Here is a 21,824-nt window from a genome sequence, read left to right on the forward strand (position 1 = left end):
CTCTCTCATGTCCAGAGCACGTGATGTCAATGTCCGGGGCGCGTGACCTGCTCTCCATCAATTTCTTTTCTCTCTCAAGGATCTGCTCCTGAATCAGTGCGCTGATGTCAGGAGGAGGCGTTCTACCTCACTGGGATGCGGGCCTACGCATTGCTGAGGAGGCATGCATGCACCAGACTGCCTGTGTTCTGAACTCCGGTCATGGCCGACATTTTTAAAAGCCGGTCGCGAAGTTGGGAACTTCTTCCCGTGATCGGGAATGCCGCGGCCGATAGCCCTGACCCTCCTGAAGCCCGCCTGCGACCCAGCCGCGGGTCTCGACCCTGACTTTGGAAATGACTGCTTTACAGTGAAGACGTATTCAAAATATCAGTTCATTTAATCCGCCATATCCTTATTTCCCACTTTAATTCCCCAATCTCACTCTCTGGAGGACCAAAGCTCATTTTACTTACTCTTTTCCTTTTTAAATATCTGGAGGAACTCTGACTATCTATTTTTAAATTTCTAGTTAGATTTCTCTTGTACTCTAATTTCTCCCTTATTGATCTTTTAGTTTTTCTTTGCTGTTCTTTAAATTCTGTCCAATCTTCTGACTTGTCACTCAACTCTGCAGAGTTATATGGGCGGGATTCTCTCAGCTCTGGGCTGGGCTGGAGAATTCCCGCGACCGGCGCGAAATGCGCCACGCCGCCCCGACGCCCGCACGCGATTCTCCGCAGTGTGAAGAATCGGCGCCATTGGCGCCGGCGTGATTGGCGCTGCGCCGGTCGGGGGTCACTCTACATGGCCGGCCCGCCGATTCTTGGCCCGGGATGAGCCGAGCAGCCGCTGTTAAAATGCCGAGTCCCGCCGGCACCGTCCACACCTGCTCTCAGCCAGCGGGAACTCGCCGTGGAAGGGTCGGGGGCCGGCCTGTGGGGGGTGCTGTCTTTTCATCTGTTTAGTTCCGAATGCTATGTGCAGTTAGATAAAGGGCCTGTACTGTCTTTTTACTTATATTTGTAACCTTTAGTCTTATCTGCTGGTGCATTCTTCAGTTTGTACACTCTGTCTCTTCCTGCCGTGCTCTGACAATCATTTCCCTTATTCTTGCCTTTACCTTTTGCCCTGCCTTCTCTATTTAATTTATCACATATCCCCAAACCTAATCTCTTGTTCCCATTATTTAGTTTAAAACCCTCTCTGCTGCCTTTGTTATATGTCTCACCAGAACACTGGTCCCAACAAGGTTCAGGTACAGACTGTCCCAGTGGTACAGACTGTCCCAGTGGTACAGACTGTCCCAGTGGTACGGCTCCCTCCCAGCACTGGTGTCGGTGTCCCATGAATTGAACCCCATTTTTCTCACACAAATCATTGAGCCACACATTTAACTCCCTAATCGGATTGACCCTATGCCAATTTGTCCATGGGTCAGTTAATAATCTCTAAATAATCCCCAAAAGGTTTAGCTTTTTAATTTAGCCCCTAGCTGCTCATACTCCCTCAGCAGAACCTGTTTCATTGTTCTACTTATGTCGTTGGTACCTACTGAGACCATAGCCACTGGATCCTCCCCCTCCCACTGCAAGTTCCTCTCCAGCCCAGAGCAGATGTCTTGAACTCTGGTACTCAGCAGGCAACACAGCCGTCTGGACTCTTGGTCTCGGTTGCAGAGAACTGTGTCTATCCCCCTGACTATACTGTCCCCAACAACACTACATTCCTCTGCGTTATGGACCCAGCACGCTTCCATTGCACCACTCTGCCCCGTAAACATTACCACATTCCTAATAACTCACCCCATTTGAATGGCTTCCTGTGCAATGGTGCCATGGTCACTTTGCTCATCTGTCTTGCAGTCACCACTTGCATCCAAATAGGCTTCAAGATTCTCAAACCTATTGGACTATTGCAAAGGCTCCTCACCTGTACATTCTAGGACCCCATACCTGTCTCACTTGCAATCACGCCCTCCTTGCCCTGATCACTGACTAAATCAGAACAACCTATCCTAAGGGATGTGACTGCCTCCTGGCACAATGTGTACAGGTAACTTTTTCTCTCCCTGATGTATTGCAATGTCTGCAGCATAACCTCCAGCTCAATGACGATGAGCCAAAGCTCCTCAAGCAGACACTGCAGATGTGCTTTCCCTGAATCACCCCTGTGTTCAGGAAATATATCTATTGATATCAACGCAAAAAGGTATTCTTCAGTGCTCTGTTGGCTGGTCACTCATTTATCAACTCTCCTCAAACTTCATTGGATGAAAATCTTTGCTGTTCCTTTCCTAAGCAACACCATGACCTATTCATCCAACCTGTCTGTGCTTGCTGATCTGCATTGGTTCCTCATCCGCCAATGCCCCAAATTTTAAATACCCATTCTTGTGTCCAAATGTCTTCATGGCCTTAGCCCTCACCAAATCTGTAACCTTCTCCAACTCTACCCTCTTGCCCATCACCCACTTTCTTCAATGCACCTGTCGTGTTATTCACCCTGGGGTAACACAGACTGCAACTGGATGCAGTTCTACTGGAAAGCAGACACCAAACTTAGACATTGGTTCAATACGATTTATTGAACTTCTGTAACAGTGCACACAGCTTGCTGTGGGTTGACACTCTACTACTCTAAGTGTACTAACTAGAACTAACTAGACCAGATTAGCTCTGAGCCACGTGTAGAAGGTGCTAACTGATATATACACCCTGACTGTCACTACAGTTGTCACCAGTGGAAAGAGGCGGAGTGCTGATGCCTCGTGTGTTTCTCGTAGGAAACCCCCCTCTAGTGTTCTGTCTGGTGATTGGTTATGTTCTGTCCTGTGTGTTGATTGGCTAACCTGGGTGTCTGTCACTGCCTGTCTTTACCTCATTATGTGCATGAGTGCATATCATGACAGCACCGTGGATGCTTTGCCTTCAGCTATCAAGGCTCTAAACTCTGTTTATCTCTCTAAATCGCTTTGCCTATCCACCTTCCTCAGCTTAATACGACCCTCCTTAAAACCCCTTTCTTTGACCTAGCTACCCAACCTAATATCTTCATCTTTATCTCAGTGTAGAATTTTGCCTGATTACATCACTGAGTATCTTGGGACATTTTTTCCACAGTAAAGGTATATTAGAAATGCAAGTCACTCTTGTGATTATATTCCATGTACATGGACATGTTTACAAAATGAAAATGCTGAAATTACTTGTGTATTCATTAAGGTCAGGAAGGGGCGCATGGTAGCACGGTGGTTAGCACTGAAGTTTCACAGTGGCAGGGACCTGTGTCCTGGATTGGGTCATTGGCTGTGCAGAGTCTGCACGTTCTCCCTGTGTCTGCTTCGGTTTCCTCCGGGTACTCCGGTTTCCTCCGGATGCTCCAGTTTCCTCCCACAAGTCCCGAAAGACATTCTGAATCTTCCCTCCATGTACCCGAACAGTCGCCGGAGTGTGATGACTAGGGTATATTCACAGTAACGTCATTGCAGCATTAATGTAAGCCTACCCTGGGCAATAATAAAGATTATGATTATTATTTTTCCCTCTATGCGTGATACTTTTGTGAAGGTGCACAGTACTATGATCTGGTCTGATGCACAATGTTGCAATGAGACATTGTCTTGTGGCTTACAAAAACACAATTTGTTATGTAAAAATAATTTGAATCTACATTTCTCTTTGAGTCTTCCCCTAAGTATCTATGCATGACTAATATTTGTGTAATGTTACCTTTGTAATTATTGAAGATGTGGAAACACAGGAATTTCCCCTGAGTGCCATCTCTCACCTCATCATGCATTCAAATTTGTTTTAAATTATTTACAAGTGATTCTGGCTTGTTTGGTTTCCTTTTACTTTGCCCTGAATGCTGATAATCTACACTGTTGAAATCATTGCCTCTTGCAGAAGTACAGTTCCACGAGTATCAGCATTCTGTGGTACTTGATCAAACCGACATTATTCATGTACCGGCTTCAATAATCAGTGTTCGTGGCTATTCAATTAAGGGAATCATCACATGTGAGCTCGATCCTGTTGACAACCAATATCTACACTTGGTACTTTCCAGCAGAAGTCTCTGCGTAAAGATCATGACCTGGGTCCTTGGCTGATATCCCTAGCCTAGAGGGACTGGAGATCCCCAATTGTTCCTTAGTTGAGAGTCACCAACTCAGTCCAGATTGCCAATAAACTCTGGATTTTTTGGTTTTGGGCAGTTAGGCTCATTTTATGCAGTTCAATAATCCAACAGTGTAATTTAAATGAATAAAGAATGGTCCGGTGAAGCAGAATCCCAACACAACAACTGTTAGTAATTGAAGAGCGTTTTGCAACATTTGTATTTCTAAATGCATCCCAATGTAAGGCATATTAGAAATAAACCAATCTCCTCTGAATAAGCGCACTTGAAAATTATATGTGAAGTACAAATGAGAAACAAAATGGATCAATTGAATTCCGCTCAGTTTAACAATCGGCACCTGTATTCAGAGAGGCATGTTGTTAGATAGTGTTGAAAGTGGAGGTTGAGGGAGTGGGAGTGGTGCTGCGTTACTCAGTCTCTCCACTTTTCAGAATCTCTGCCCTTGGTCATTCAGATGTTTGCATGCAAATAAAGATTCTCACTCCCTGTAGCAGCCAATAACATCCAGGCGGTAAAGGAGTTGAAATTGGAGAGTAGGTGAGAAACACAGGACCTGGGTTTCAAGTAGGAGTTGTTACAGTAGCTGGGAGAACAGTGACAAAATTCTCCGCTCTTGCGACGCCACAAATGCGAACCGTGATCAGGCGGAGAATCAAGTGTCCAGCTAAACTCAAGGTTGGCACCCAGTACCGATGTGGGCGCCATGCTCCGGTCCCTCACTGGTGCTGATAACGAGGTTTGCGCCCCGCGCCGGCAGCGGCGTGCAAACACTGGCATTTGCGCGCATTTAAATGTGATTAGCTGTTTGGACACAATGCTCCGCCCTTCTGCGATGCTCCGCTCCTTTCAAGCGGAAGTATTTACGAACGTTGACTGGGCGCCAAGGCTGTGGAGGGGGAGCAGGCTAATAAAATCACTGGAAAACCATTGAAAACTGTTGGGTATGCTGTGGCGCCTCCCTTGGACTTGCGGTGTCTGCCTCGGGATTGGCATAGCCTAGCTCAGACCGCCATTGCTGCAGTCTGTCTTTTAAATACACCCCTTTGGTGCTACGTACAGACTCGAGGATGCTCACACAGCTGAGTGCTGCCTGCATCCTTTAAATGCTCAGAAGGTCTCTTGTCATCTGAAAGCCCACCCAGACCGCCCCTCTGGACACCTTCATACCGCAGTTATATCATCAAGGGCCAAGCTCAATCAGGAGCCCACCAGGTGTTGGCACTCCTCAGAAGCACTGCCCCATTTCAGAGGAAGCATGGAATCAGCAGAGCTCACCCCAACCAGAGGACACCAACACCACAGCCTACGGAACCCTCCCTGGTTCTCTGCCCCTCTCAGGGCAGAGGACTCACCAGTGACCCCCATCCCTCCGGATCACCAGCTTTCTACCCTTAGTGAGACTGGAAACACTGGCTGCCTCTGCCACCACCACCCAGGCAGTGTTCAGGAGGGCAGGCTTGAATCTGCGGCTTCACATCCGAAATGGCTGTCCCGCCAGCTAATTCGCCTGGACCACGGCCAAAGCTCCCCGTTAACGAGGGGAAGCAGCACATAAACCAATCCCGTTGAGCAAACCAAGGACAACATTCAGCTATGCCACTGCGCAGGTCCCCACCCCGATCCACACACCCACCCTCTGGTCGCGGGGATGTGCCCAGTGCTGAGGCCCAGTTCTTAGCTGTTTGATTGTTGGCTGCTCCCTCTGTGGTGCTGATGCCTCCAGTGTTCAGGCAAAGTGTCCAAGCCTTACAGTCCGGTCAGGATGCCAGGCAGTCACACTCGCCTGCGCCATAGAGCATTTACTCATGGGAATGCACTTGGGAGCTGTGAAGTGCTTACATTAATAACACTGCCTGTTAGCGATAGCCTTCAGCTGTGTCGCCAAAGACCACCACAGTCAGTGGGATTTAAAGTGACCGGTGCCATATTACCATGAACAGAACTTTATCCTGGGGGTATTCGGTGGGACGGACAGGCAGCAGCTGAAGTTGGCCCTGGTATGGGTATACACGATCCGGGGGTTGGCATGTTGGACCCATGGGCGCTGAGCCCCTCGCCTCCCAGCCCAGGGGCGAGCCCCACTGATGGCGGCTGACCCGCCTGATTGGGTCCGTCCCCCCATGAGGGCTCCCCCACGTTCCCCGAGCACTTGGGCAGCGGAGAATCGGATGTCCACCGAAAACCGAGGTAGGTGCCGGGCACCGAACCGTCAGCCATGGTCCAGGGGCTCGCTGGTGGCGACAATGGGCTCCACGCCCCTCGCCGGCACCGGCATGCAAAACTGCCATTAGCATGCGTTGACATATCATTAATGGGTTCGGCCTAGTATTCTCCGGGCCTCCCCGATGCTCCACCCCCGCCAGGCGGAAGTGAAGTAGGCGCGGTTTACTACAGGTACTTAAAACAGGAACCAGACGCCATGGCTGCTGATGGGAGAGAGAGGGGGGAAGAAAAGTTTCCAAATTCACAATAGTGTGCTGACAATTGTGCCGTGAGGTGGGGGGCATCTGCCAGGGCTGGGGGGAGTAGCAGGGATCAACTTGAAGATGGCGTGGATTCGGGGTGTCCTCCCCCTGCAATCAGAGTGGCCGGGCACAGACCTCCATTGCCCCGGTTTGCTTGGCAGCCATTGTGTACAGGTTACAGGCTCCTGGCTATGCACTCCGCTGACTTCCCACTATCCTGTAAATGCGCAGAAAGTCACCGATCGTTTGGGTGGCAACCAGTGGCATACCAGGTGCGGCCACTCCTCAGTGCACTCACCAGAAGCATGCCCCACAGCAAGGGGAGCAGGAGAGGTGCAGAGCGTACCCCAAACAGAGGACACGTTCACCATGGTCTTTGGCAACCCCCTCGCAGAGGCCTCGCCAGTGATACTATCAGCCAGACCACTCTGCAGGACCACTGGCTGTCTCCAAGCCCTGCCTGCCTACTGCGCCCCTGCTCCCATCCATCCTATCTCCGGACCACAGCTGTGTGCCACACCCAGGACCCACAGCACACTACAGCTACCATCCCAACAGGTGCCCAATCCCCCTCGCCCAGCCCCATCCGTGGTCCCTGCCCACACAGGCCTCCCACATCCCCCTCCAACCCGACAAGCCCTCTGCATCCAGTCCAGCCAATTCCTCACACCCTTCAGACAGAGGACCGAGGCAGTTCGGAATGTTGATGAACCGATGTTTAATTGTAACAGATTTATATACATAACTTTGCCCTGGCCCCTAACACTATCCTATGTGCTGTACCAGTGTCAACTTAACTGATGCCTAACTTTCTAATCTTCCGTGGTCTCATGCTCCTTCTATGTGGGTCCCCAGACGGCACATCAGATGTGGAGGTGGCCTGCTGCGTATCTCGCCCTGCGACTTGGGCTCCCTTTGGCAGCCATCCTCTGGAGGGACTGGACATGGATGGACTAGGCCGACTTTCAGGTGTCACAGGTGACCCAAGTACCACCCTGTTCTGCCTGCTGTCCATGAGATGTGCTAATGTCAGGTGGAGGGTTTCAGAGGCGCTGCAGTGTTCCAACACCTCCCCGGCATGGGCACCATCACCTCCTCCTTTCTCAGGGTGCCCGATGGCCCCCGAGCTGCTCTGTGGGACAGCGGTGCGGCAGAGAGAGCTCCGCAGGCACCTGCCCTGCCAGTCCAGTCTATGGTCTCGATGCACTCAGCCATGGAGCACAGAGACTGGGCCACATTCCTCAGGAACTGTGCCATGTCCCCCTCAGACTGTGTCACATCACCTTGAGACCATGCCAGAACCCTCTGTGACTGACTCATGTCAGCAAGCACCAGGCCAATGCTGTCGACACCCTCAGCTATGGCAGTTGGTGACTGGGCCATGTTCTGGAGCGCCGCAGCAATGTCCATGTGGCCCTGGTACATGGCTGCCTGTGACGGCTGCCCTGTCTTGTGCCTTAGCCACCCCCTGCACAGAGTGCCCCAGGCCTTGGATATCATGACCCATGGGCATGACTCTTGCACCCAGCACCACCCGTTCAGTGTTCGCCTGGGTAGCATGCATTGTCGGCACCGCCTCTTGCCCCTGCAGGCGGTTGAACTCCTCCAACTGCACCTGCAGATGTTGGAAGGTTGCTGACAACCCCTCCTGTAGACCCTGGCTCTGCATCTGCAGCTCTGACATTGATGGGACCGTCCTTCCCAGAAGCTCGAGACCCACTTGGACTGCATCTAGTCCATCGGTCAGGCCGCCATCTGAATGTCCACCCCCTCGGGGCTCCTACCACCACCGGATGTACCGCAGCATGTGTGACGTGCACACCAGATAGTGCTCCAGGAGCCTCCTCACTAAAATGACCCTCCAAGGTGAGAGTTTCTGAGATGGTGGAGGGTGCGGTGACAGCAGTGACGAAACGTTGGTGGTGTCGGGACTGATGTTCTGGGGTTTTGCAGATTGTGGCTGGGGGGTGAGATACACTGGATGGTCCGTCCAAGCTAGATGGTGATCCTGCAAGACAAAGTACAAGACGCATGGTGAGATCTCGGCTAGGGTGGTATGGAGGAGAGGGATGAATTACGTGCCATAGGGACATTGCAATTCATTGATTGGTTGTTCCATGCCTAAAATCACCTGGGCGTCTGCCCGCTCTCCCACCTCACCGACCAGCTCCATCGCCCTTTTCCCTGCGGCGGTGAGAACTCGCAGGTCCGGCCGGCCCCCTCCGGTCTTTTCTCGCTCCTGGTGGCTGTGGGCCATCTTCTCCCGGGGTGACAGATAGTGCACAGTGTGAGACACTTGGATGCGGACTGCACAAGAAGTCCGTAGCTAGTGGTCTGTGTGTGCTGGGCACCTGGCCATAGCGAGAGGTGCCGGTGTCAGTGTGTGCTGCAGGGTAAGGTGCAAGAGGGCTGCCGGTGGCTGGTTTTCGACCACCCTCTAGGGAGGGGTAAGGGATAATGGAGTGTGGGGTGGGCGAAGAGGTGGTAGCGCCCCCTGGCTAGCCTAGGAGATTTGTCCATCCTCACGCAGCACTGCTTACCCATAGGCCTGGTGGAGGCAGCATGGGGGGTGTGAAGGCAGTATGGGGAGGGTGAGGGGGTGCCCGACAGGGGTGATGCCAGGGACACAGAGGTGGTGACTCACCCGGGCCACGCTAACTAGGTCATTCATCTTCTTCCTACATTGCAGGCTGGCCCTCACGGTGGGACCCACGCCATTCACTGCCTCTGCCACCTTCCCGCAGGCCCAGTTGACCTCCATGGGTGGTAGCCTCCTGCCTGCCCTGGGGAAGAGGATATCCCACCTTTCTTCCACAGCATCCAGCAACATCTCCAGCTCCGCATCTGTGAACCCAGGAGCCGCTCTCCTCAGTGGCACCATCCTGGCTTGGCTGGAATGAGAGTGTGTGGGGAGTAGAGTGTTTATATGCAGCACCAGCTTGTCAAGCTCTCCAGTGCCAATTCTGGACCCAGTGAATCCAACACTGGCATCAGTTGGATTGGAATAGTTTCAGGTGGGGAGAGTGCTGGCCCATTAGCATGTCCTGAATGGCTCTGGGACCGGCACCCCCTACGGGAATGGGGAACACTCCCAATTCCGTCCCGGCATCAACACTTAAGTCTCTCAAGTGGAGAATCGTGCCCCAAAAGTCATTTTGAATTGCCTTAAGATATGTGATGCTAGGCCTATCTCTATGCAATGAAAGGGCTTCCAATGTGGCTGGCCAGGAGACAGAATGATATTGACAAGGCAGACGGTATCATTAAATTAATGCTGACGACCATATGTTAATTGATTTCAAATGTAAAATAATTTGAATAAAAAGGAAGTGTTATCGTACTGTGATCGTAAGTGCGAAATTATGTATTGAGCAAAACGAAGAAGGGTTTCATTTGCTACATCCTTATTCTCTCCTTTAAAGCAATTGCAAAATTGAAAGCTGACTGAAAAGAACTCCCCATTGTTACAGAAAAATGCACCAGTCTTGAAGTTCTGTTTGAGTCAGACTTCCACTTAATTTGTAACAAATGTCCAGCTGAGAGCAGCAAAATGAATAGATCAACAAGAACATTCTCAACACACTGTTGTAGCAGGGTATTTGTGGCATAAGGTGGATGGAGTTTGCACTTTTTCTCAAGTAGCATACTAGGCAGAGAGGTGCAAGAGCAGAGGTCGTGCAGTAAAATACACACAGATTAAGAGCACTCAGCTGCTTGAGCCTGCTCGGAAATTCAATAAGATCATGGTTTATATGACAGCAACTTCAATCTCAACATGCCTCCTGATAACGTTTCACCCCCTTGCTCAATAAAAATATTCAGAGACTCTATTTCTACTGCCTTTTTAGGAAGAGGGTTCCAGAGACTTTGAGAGAACATTTCTCCTCATCTCTGTCTTAAATGAGCTACTCCTTATTTTTAACCAGGGACCCGTAGTCCTACGTTCTCCCACATCCACCCTGTCAATACGCCTCAGGATCTTAAAGGTTTTGATCAAGTCGCCTCTAACTCTTCCAAATTCTTATGGTTGCAAATCTAATCTCGTCAACCTTTTCTCGTAAGACAACCCATCCATTCTGTAAATAGTCTGGTAATAACTTTTTTTGAAATGCTTCTAAAGCATTTACATCATTCCTCATTGCAACCGCTACTGCGATGAAAAGACCTGAAATGTGGCTGACCCCATATTGGGTCAGGTGATTGTTCAGCTGTCCATGGTGACTGTTTAAAATGGGCGTTAGGCAGAGGCAGCACGTCCTTTTAAGAGGTATTCCTCTCAGCTCAGAGCACTCTCACAGTTGCCAGCCTGTGATTGTCCCTCTTGGATTGGGCGAGTTATGTCTGCATGCTGTCGGTTGTGCAAAAAGATGCAGGATTGGGAATGGATATTCTCCATCATTGGATGTTAGAATGATTATACTTTAATTTATGTTTCTGCTGGTGCACCTTAAGATTTGTGGTCTCTTTCATCCACTCCGAATTTAGTTTAAATACAACCGCACCATTCTATGTATCCGTTCCCACCACCCACCCCTTCATTCCTAATGTCTGAAATGTGGCATGTAGGAATCTTGTTTACCTCTACCGATGTTATTATTGTCACTGGGGTTGCTGGTGTGGTGGTAATGTTGCTGATTTGCAATTCAGTGGACACAAGTTCAAATCTCATATGGCAGCTGGTGTAACGTTAGTTTAATTAGTGAATCTGAAATTAAAAGCAAGTCTCAGTAATGAACACAAAACTATCCAATTGTTGTTAAGCACATTGGGAAAGAAATCTGCTGGTTTTACCTGGTCTGGCCTACATGTGATCCCAGACCCACACAATGGGTGAGATTTCCTGGCTTCCCCGCAGTGTGTTTCTTGGCGGCGGGAGTGGGTCCGCCGGTGGCCAGCGGTGGACCTTCTGGTCCCCCTGCTGTCAATGGGATTTCCCATTGAATCCACCCCATGCTGCTGGAAAACCTGTGGAGGGGGTGCAGAGTCAGTGGGACCAGATGATCCCCCGGATATGAACAGATGGAAGATCATGCCCAATGCGGTTTACTCTTAACTGCTAGAAGATATTTAGTTGTATCAAACCTAAAAGGAATAGGCGGACAGACCAGCTGACTGTGTTCAAGGCACTGGAAATGACAACAGCACCTCAGCCCAGTCAACTCTGCAAAGTCCTTCTTACTAAATTCAGGTCATCAGCATTACACATGCCAGTCTTCAGTCAATTTGATTTGTTTCACGCGATATCAAGAAACTTTTGAAGGCACTGAATACAGCAAAGGCTGTGGGTCCTAACAACATCCTGGCAGTAGTACTGAAGACTTAACTGTGCTCCAGAATGAGCCGCAGCCCTAGCCAAGCTGTTCAACTACAATGCTGACATCTACCCGACAATGTGTAAAGTTGTTCCGGTGTATTCTGTTCACTCATCAGGAGGAGGCCAAGGTGGATCATCCACTTGGCACTTCTGACTGAAGGTCACCCGGAGGAAACCCACGCAGACACGGGGAGAAGGTGCAAACTCCGCACAGACAGTGACCTAAGCCAGGAAGCGAACCTGGGACCCTGGAGCTGTGAAGCCACAGTGCTAACCACTGTGCTACTGTGTTGGCTCAGCAGAGCCAGTGTTTGACCTGATGCCATGAGACTTCATGAGGTTCAGAATCAATATTGGGGGCTCCCATGCCCAATCACTTGGTCCCCACCTCTAGCAGGTCTGTCATGCCAGTGGGACAGGACATACGCTGGGGTGATGATTGAGGAGTTTGGGACATTGGTTGAAGGATATATTTCAGTGAATATGACTTGTCAGTTTGTTGTTTGACATCTGAGGGACAGTTCTCCCAAGTCTTCATCTGTGCGATTGAGTGTCTGATTGTGAAAACACCCAAGATCAGGAACTCTCTCATTGGTGAGTTCATTCAAGTCTTCTCCTGTTGTTTCTTCTATCCAACCTTTTTCCACACACTAGCGGCAAAAGGGATGTTAAAGCCCTTTACTGTGTTATTATTTCAATGAAAGCAATATTTTTTTTTACTAGGACCTAATTGTAAACTCTCAAGCTCTTCTCTTTCCTTACAAGAGGAAGCGAAGGCATGCATTACGGGACACACCAGCATTTCACAATACTTGCTTTCACTCACTTCATGAACTTGATTTAATAAAGCCATCCTGCCATTGGACAGTGAAGCTTACGGCTGGGGCTACCTAATACAAATGTCAGCAGGGCGATGGAGCCTGAGTTCCCAACAAATCATCTTAACATTGTTCTATTCTGGCGCCCGCGAGCGGAGTGGCTGCGTCGAAAAGAGGCTCCAGCCGGTCTGCGGTTTTCCGGACTTTTTGGGGGGTTTCCCCGTGGTTCTCTCTTCCTGGGTTTCTTCGGCCTTTGGGGCCTGAGGGACGGGCGTCGGGTTGGTCCGGTTTGGAGCCGATGCGGAGCCCCACGGGAGTGTCCAGCGGCCAGAGCGGGAGGCATCGACCCAGAGGTCGGATGCGTGGGCGGAGCTTGACACGAGGCCCATCGGGGGGGGGGGGGCGAAGGCGCTTGCTGGGCTAATGGTGGAAATGGGAGGGGTGTACCCTTGGAGGTTCCTGCACCCAAGGGAACGGGAGTACTCGTTTTTCTCAGCAGTCCGTAAGGTATACTCGCGGGTCGACTTCTTTGTGGTGGGGAAGGCTTTGCTGGCTGGGGTTAAGGGGTCGGAATACTCGGCAGTTGCAGTGTCAGATCATGCTCCGCATTGGGTGGATGTGGTACTGGAGAAGGGGGTAGCGCAGAGGCCGGGGTGGAAACTGGATGTGTGTCTTTTGGGGAACCAAGTGTTCTGTGAGAAAATTGAAAAGGTAATTAAGGAATATGTAGGTTTCAACTGTACGGGTGAGGTGTCGAAGGCAGTTGTCTGGGAGGCTCTAAAGGCGGTGGCGAGGGGTGAGGTAATTTTGTTTAAGGCCAGGATGGACAAAGAGGAGAGGTTGGAGTGGCAGAGGGTAATAGATGAGAAGTTGGAGGTAGATAGGAGTTATGCAGAAGATGGGGACCCAGCGAAGCTGGAAAAGAGGAAGGAACTACAGGCGAGCTTCGACCGACTGTCTACCAGGAAGGCGGTGCGCCAACTGAGACGAGCAAGGGGTGCAGTTTATGAGCATGGAGATAAGGCATGGCATATGTTAGCAGGTCAGCTCCGGAGGGAAGCAGCGGCAAGGGAAATTCTTCAGGTGAGGGATAGGGCAGGAAAGTTGGTGGTGGCTTCGGGGCTGATTAACAAGGTTTTTGAGGAGTTTTATGAGAGGTTGTACAGGTTAGAGCCACCCGGGGGAGATCGTGAGATGCAGGAATTTCTAGATGGGTTGGAGTACCCGAGGTTAGGGGAGGGTGACAGGGCTACATTAGAAGGAGCGATAGTGGAGCAGGAGATAAAGGATGCGATTGGGAGGATGCAGTCGGGGAAGGTGGCAGGGCCGGATGGGTTTCCGGTGGAATATTATAAAAAATTCAAGGATAAGCTGGCACCCCTGATGGTGGGGATGTTTGAGGAGGCGATACGGAAGGGGGTGTTGCCACAAACTTTGGGGCAGGCATCGATTTCCCTGTTGCTAAAAAAAGATAAGGATTCGACGGAGTGTGGGTCGTATAGGCTGGAGGAGTGCCTCCCGAAGGTGATAGGTGAAGATCAGACGGGGTTCGTGAGAGGGAGGCAGCTTTTTTCGAACATTAGGAGGGTTTTGAACGTTGTTATGGCCCCGGCAGAAGGGAAGGAAACTGAGGTGGTTGTGGCATTGGACGCTGAGACGGTGTTTGACCGGGTAGAATGTGGGTACTTGATGGCAGTTCTGGAGCGGTTTGGGATTGGACCAAGATTTGTGAACTGGGTAAGGAGTCGAGGGCGAGTGTCCGCACAAACAACATCAGCTCGAGATACTTTTCTCTCCACCGTGGGACGAGGCAGGGATGTCCTATGTCCCCCCTGCTGTTTGCACTTGCGATTGAGCCGTTGGCCATCGCATTGAGAAGTTCGGGAGCATGGAAAGGAATAGTGCGGGGGGGGGGGGGGGGGAATAGAGCATAGGGTGTCCTTATATGCCGACGACTTGCTGTTATATGTGTCATAACCGAGTGTGTCGATAGGGGGAATACTGGAGCTACTGCGGGTATTTGGATCTTTCTCGAGGTACAAGTTGAACCTGGACAAGAGTGAGTATTTTGTGGTGTCTCGGCCGGGGCTGGGGACAGGGGCGGGTGGGCTGCCATTCCGTAGGGCAGTGACTCACTTTAGGTATCTGGGGGTGCAGGTTGCCCGGGAGTGGAGGAGGCTTCGCAGGTGCAACATCTCTAGTTTGGTGGGGAGAGTGAAAGCCAATCTGGCAAGGTGGGATGGCCTCCCTCTGTCACTGGCGGGTTGAGTACAGGCGGTTAAAATGAATGTGTTGCCGTGATTTCTGTTTATTTTTCAATGCCTGCCTATTTTCCTGCCAAGGGCTTTTTTCAGGGAGATTGTGGGAAGGATTACCTCGTTCATATGGGGAGGGAAGGTGGCCAGAGTGAGAAAGGTGCTGCTGCAGAGGGGAAGGCAGGCAGGGGGTTTGGGTCTTCCGAACCTGATGCACTACTACTGGGTGGCGAATGTGGAGAAGGTGCGGAGCTGGGTCAGAGGGGTTGATTCCCAGTGGGCCAGAATGGAGGAGAGTTTGTGCAGGGGGTCGGGACTGAAAGCATTAGCAACAGCGCCGCTCCCGATAGCCCCGGGGAAATATTCAGGGAGTCCGGTAATAATAGCTTCATTGAAAATCTGGATGTAGTTTCGCCAACACTTCGGGTTGGGGGCAGGGTCAAGGAAAATGCCGATTCGGGGGAACCACTGATTTGAGCCAGGGAGGTGGGATGGAAGTTGTCGGAAATGGGAAGAGAAGGGGATTAAGACGCTAAAAGATTTGTTTCATCGGGGTCGGTTTGCAGGATTGAGGGAGCTGGAAGTGAAGTATGGGCTGGAGTGGGGGGAAGTGTTTAGATACATGCAGGTTCGAGATATTGCCAGAAAGGAGATACAGAGCTTCCTGGAGGACCTGGCTTCCACATTGCTGGAGGAGGTGCTGACGACAAGGGGACTGGAGAAGGGGGTAGTGTCAGCGATGTACGGAGCTATTTTGGAAGAGGATAAGGCACCACTGGAAGGGATCAAAGCAAAGTGGGAGGAAGAGTTGGGAGAGGTTATAGAGGAGGGGGTCTGGTGTGAGGTGCTCCACCTCATGTGCGAGGTTGGGGCTGATACAGCTGGAGGTGGTATACAGAGCAAACCTCACGAGGGCAAGGATGAGCCGATTCTTTGAAGGAGTAGAAGATGTGTGCGAGCGTTGCGGGGGTGGGGGGGGGGGGGGGGGCGGTGCTAAACACGTTCATATAATTTGGTCCTGTCCAAAGCTAGAGGATTACTGGAAGGAGGTTTTTAGTGTAATTTCCAAGGTAGTGCACGTGAAACTGGACCCGGGTCCCCGTGAGGCCATATTCGGGGTGTCAGACCAGCCAGGGTTGGAAACGGGTGCGAAGGCAGATATCGTAGCCTTCGCCTCGTTGATCGCCTGAAGGCGGATCCTGTTGGGATGGAGAGCAGCCTCTCCACCCTGTGCCCTGGCGTGGTGGGGGGACCTGTTGGAATTCTTGACTCTTGAGAAGGTTATGTTTGAACTGAGGGGAAGGACGGAGAGGTTCTACAAGTCATGGGCATTATTCATTATGCACTTTCAAGAACTGGATAACATTGAACATTAGTTGGGGGGGATGGGTTGGAGGATTGGGGGGGAGGGGAGCTGTGGGTATTCAGGGTGACTATGGGTAATCCCTGATTCCTTTTTGTCATTTGTTTATGTAAATTTGCGGGCTAATGTTTGGGGTTTGGTGGGAGGATGGGATGGTTGTTATCGATATGGGGATTGACATATTTGTTGCTGATTATTGTTTATTGTTGGTGGGTGTAAATTTTGGAGAAAATGTGAAAAAGGAGAATAAAAATATATATTTTTTAAAAACCCATTGATCTATTCCTGCTACTTCTTGAGACTAGTGGGAGCAGTCTTGCTGTAATCCTGCTGTAAGGACTATAGGAGGCCAGAAACTATGAAGATGGAGGAAGAGGGACTAGAAATGGAACCACTCTCTCAAATTTTGTCCCGTTATTTACCTTTGTTGGTTGAGGCTCATGAATACCACAGCAATTTTTGGGACTCTTCCATCCGGTTTAGAATAACGGAATTGGACATCCACTGATGCTGTAACATTTCCAACCATAACGGTACCAATTACGGTCACCCATTGTTGCAGCGGTGAGCTCTGTCGGTGGCAGGAATTCTGCTGGGAGCCATGCCTACAAACGTAACCAACCTCAATACAAGAAAATAGCTTGGGGCTATGAAGGAGTTGAAAGAGTATGCAAAATATCTGGTATGCCTTGCTGTGCCTTCGCATGTCTAGATGTGCACCAGAGAGAACTTGGGGCAAGACATTTCCCTCAATTTACGAGATGGATCATGAAGATGGTGCATCTCAGAACTCAAGCTCAAAAGGGTCTTATGTGCACACCACAATGTCACTTGCTGATACCACTGAGGCAGGACCTAGATGAAGCATGAGAGCGAATATAAGTGAATGCTGTCAGTCTCTCTAGGGAGAAGCCAACATAGAAATAAACAGTAGACAATCACATGTTAGGGTATTAAAAAGCTGATTGCACTGATGTCGTAATAAGTTGCAATAAGTTGAGAAAGGTTTTGGAATATGAAGATTTTGTGATTTAAGTGAAATTAAGGGAACATCTTTGTGAGATCTTGTTACAAGTGCAATGTGTGTTCGACTATGTCTATAATTTAGGGTAAGGTGGAGGAATGAAGAAGTCATGTCACCTGCTCTGAATTTGACTGACAATCAGCCCCTGGGTGGCTTGGTTGTTAAGGGTTAAGGGGGAGCCAGGTTGTTTAATTGAGAAGAAGGTGCAAGATACTCAAAGATCTGTAAATGATTACCAGGACAGTTGTGCAAATGGTGGACAGACTGTTGGGCTGGGGTTTCCCTTCCATGTGCCGGATTAAAAAATTGGGAGTACCAGGCGAATGTCCATTGACTTTCGGCAGAGATTTCTGGTCCCGCCCCAGCTTAGTCTCTAAGTCCCAGGGAAGTGCTAGAAATGTCAGGTTTTGTAAATGGTTATACTTTAAACTATTTATTTAATTTTGAAACAGAATGGAGTTGGGCATCATAACAATGGTGAATTACATTTCCAACTGATACAAGGCACATATTATTCACATTGTCTTGGAGATGGGCTTTGAGAGGGGAAGAGTCTAAAGAAAGCCATTATAAGGCGATAGGTTTCCCTAAAGATATCACTGAACCTCACAGCCAGGGTCAGTCTGTAAGGATTTGAGAGGTAAAGAGAGAGAGAGAGTAAGCAAGCAGAGAGATAAAGGGCGCAAATCAGTATTGTTCACCATGTAAAATGCAGATGGAAGTTCGTTCTTGGATTGAAGAGACCAAAGTTGTGAGTTAAATTACGCTGGAAGATTCACCTAGCTTTGTCAAGAGGGAGGGATCTCTATGGTAACCCATATTGTGAATGTCAGTTTGGGAACTAGAAGACATTTGCTGGTAAAGGAAAAATAATTGAAGTATCACTTTGGGCTGCCTATGAGAGAATAGAGGGTGGAAATTTCCCAAGGTTTTTCATGAAGTGCGATTCTCCCAAAAAGGGAACAAAGATCCTTACTCAGCACATTTAGCCGAGTGTTTCCCAGAGTGCCTGGAAACACACGGCTATTCAACGAAACTCGCGTTGCATATGGGGCCTGAGCAGGGAACGCGCGGCCGAGGTCCACATAGCCCCGTGTTGTACTGTGGAGAGCTCTGCTTACTGAAACTCCCCAGTGTAGCGAGTGATTTAAAAATGGCATCCTGATCTCCGAGGCCCTTGAAATGATCCCTGACCTCCACTCCCCCCCCAGCCCAAACGCACCACGGGAGGATTCCCAGGCCTCCCGCCCCCCTGCAACACCCACGCCAGGCACCACTGGCCCGATCATGTGCATGCAAAAACATTGTTTGCCACCTTAGCAGTGCCAGCCTGGCAGTGCCTATGCCATCTGGCAGTGCCAGGGTACCATCCTGCCCAAAGGGCATGCAGCTGGGGGCCTCCAATCACCTGGGAGACCCCCCATGAGTGCCATTGCATTTAGTTCCCATTTGTGGGGACATGTGCTGAACAGCCACGTAAGAGTGAGGCTGACTGCCTCGCTCTGGTGTGCAGATTTGCCAAAAAGTAATCGGATCTCACGAGGCGTGGCGAGCTGGGCGAGTCGGGCAGATTCCAGGAATGGGGTCTCCCGGCTTTGATCAGCCACACTGCGCCGAGGTGAGCTAATTTTCCAGCGCAGCATGGTGTCAGTTTCAGACTGAAAACCGGCTTGTAACTCTCCAGCTACACAGCCGTGTTTTCACTCCAGAATGTCTGGCACTCAATGTACAGAGAATCTGCTGGTGTGGTTTGCGCCGTCACAATAGCGGGCGGGCCTGGATAAAGCTGGCTACGCTGGCTCCACAGAGATTGGGGCACCTCTTTTAAAGGGCGTCCAAATCAGCTCTAAATATAAACTTCCCCTCCAACCCCTACGCAGAGGACCCCTGTACAAGCATTAGGGTCACCCACCCACCATACAGGCATTGGGAAACCCCCTCACATGCATCGGAGCGAACCCCCACTACCTTACAGGCAACCTCCCTCCCCACAGGCATCAGTTCACCCCTCACCCACGTCATACCCCCGCTATGGGGCTCCTCAGAAGGCCTGCCCCTGGAACTGCCACCTTGGCACTGCTTGGTTGGCACTGCCAGGGTCCCTCACCGCCCAGGCAGCTATGTTTACCTGTGAAAACATTTCTGAAAAGCAGTTGTGATTCATGCCAGTCGGGCATCAAGCTGGCTGATACATTGGGGGTGGAAGTGCCAACGTTCAGCCCGCTAATTACATCAAAATATATTCTAATCTGTCTTGCGCCCATCTAGGGCATGAGCCTGATCGTGTCATCAGAGGGGAGTGGGAAAGATCCCTCACTGAAATCTTGTTGGCGCAAATCCCAGTTTTGGCCTCTCGCAAGATTTAGCGACCATTCTGAATTTGCGCCCGCAGCTAGCTGTGATTGCTAAATCACAGCCAAAGTATCTACTTAAAGGATAAAGTAAAGTATAAGTGTGAAGGGAGATTTTCAGTTATTTTAAATATTAAATGGGGATTTTTTTTCCTGTAGTTTACAGTAAAGGTTGCCTACTGAAATAATTTTTAGTTAATGTTGCTTTTAGTTTATTTGCTACAGTAAAGTTTTAGAATTGGAAATATTGTGTGTTCCTTTCGCCATTCACTGGAAGTCTGAATTTATTTAAAAAATTTATGAGGATTGTGACAATCTATGGAGGGAGATGTAGACAGGCTGTTAATGCATTAGGCATATTGTTAAGTTAGGAGAAGCTGTTCTCTGGAAACTTGCTGACTATTTTTCTCAGGTCAGCAATGGATTCTCTTGTTCAGCCTCCTTAATCTAACTTAGCTGTTCTTGGTAGATCAATTGCTATGGCTTGCGGTCTTTCTCTTCTGGGCCCTTTTGTAGGGCAAGGCTGCTTGGCAAACTACCATGATGCACAATCTCTCAGCTGGACTGTGTTGCAGGAAGATTCAAGACCTGTCAAGGCATCTGAAGCACTGAACAAAATGCTAATAGTTTCCTCTAATATTGCTCAGATGGAAGCATGCACATCATTCCACCAATTTCAAATGCTGTAGGAACTAAGGAACACATCATTCAGTCCCCTGAACCTGTGCCTGGAGAGACAATTGGCTGAGGGCCATCTTGGCACGGTTCTTGAAAATCAATGACTCCATGAGTATTGTTCAAAGGAAATTCTGGATAAGAGGATTGCTTAATTGGTTAAGTTTGATTTTTTTTGTGTGAATGAGAGGAACTTGTCTCAGCTCAGTATGCAGCTGATGCTTTTAGTACTGTCCCACTCTGTTCACCTATCTGTAATTAGCTATTGTCCATGAGGTACCATAGGCAGCTCCCTCTACGAGAGAGAGAGAGAGAGACAAATGGTTATAGCTTGAGGGTCACCACTCCACATCAAATATGGCTGACCAGGAATCTCTCCCACTCATACTACCTGCGATGGGCATGTTGGAAGGATTTGCAGGTTGATTATCAACCTTTTTTGTCAGCATCATGAAAGTTCCTTCCATGACCAGCAGTTTCTGGTGTAGGACTTGAACCCTGAGCTTCCCACTCCTGGAAATTCCTCGAAAAACCTCACTGATTTGAAACATTAAAATTTTGAATTTCGAATTGATTTTCCTGACTGTCCATTTTCCAGAGGTAATGATTGGGAAAAGGGTTGGAGGCCTTTTGCTCTGAATCTCTGCCTGCTTGGTATTGTTACGTAATTTCAAGAGCTTCCCTGGTGCATGGGGCTGAACTTGCAGGCACAGTAGGTGCAGTCCTTTTGCAGAGATGGACGTAGGATGGGAGAATGTTTCCAAGATCCTTCTCTACTTTCTTTCACACTGGATGCTCAAACAGAGTGATGTCCAAGAATGCAAATGTGGGATTGGAGCTGGTGCTGAGACCATTGTGGACTTGGGGGCTGCTGGGGTCCTGGACAAATCCAAAATTTGAAGTAGGTTGCTGGCAAGGTTTGTCTTGGATCACCATCCCATGATTATCTTTGGAACCAGCACCAGCTGGAAGGAACTTAAACCCTCCAGGCGATGTAATGAAAAGTGAAGTTGAATGCTATTTCTGTTTTAGTTTAACCTCTATGATAGAGAGCTGCACTCTCCTCCTTTTGCAAGTACTATGTTCTGCCAGAGTTGGATCTGCGATGGAGGTCACTCCAGGCCACTTTAATAGTCTGGGACAGAAAAGAAGAGCCTTGTTCGAGGATTGTTTGAGATGTTGATGTCTACCAGATTACATCGCATATAGGGTTGTAAACTCAATAAGATTTATGCTGTGATGTTTTTCCAGCTGAACCTGGTGACTTAACAGGCCCAGTCCAAATACCTGACCCCCAAGGCTGAAGCCTTTTTCACCGAGGAATCTTATATTGGGTCATTTTACTGGAAGGGACTCAAGTGTAATTGGGGTTCCATGGACAGTATGTGGCAATGTTGACTATTCTGTTGGTTAAATTAGCAACATTCAGCACTT

The 21,824-nt window shown here is 49.6% G+C and overlaps 1 protein-coding gene across 2 annotated transcripts in view; it reads right to left on the reverse strand.

The window, feature by feature from the left end:
* The window catches only part of sash3 (SAM and SH3 domain containing 3), a 97,148-nt gene that overhangs the window by 44,420 nt on the left and 30,904 nt on the right, over positions 1-21,824 (reverse strand). The window lies entirely within an intron of this gene.

This window comes from Scyliorhinus torazame, chromosome 5 (genome assembly GCF_047496885.1).
Source record: "Scyliorhinus torazame isolate Kashiwa2021f chromosome 5, sScyTor2.1, whole genome shotgun sequence".
Classification (NCBI taxonomy): domain Eukaryota; kingdom Metazoa; phylum Chordata; class Chondrichthyes; order Carcharhiniformes; family Scyliorhinidae; genus Scyliorhinus; species Scyliorhinus torazame.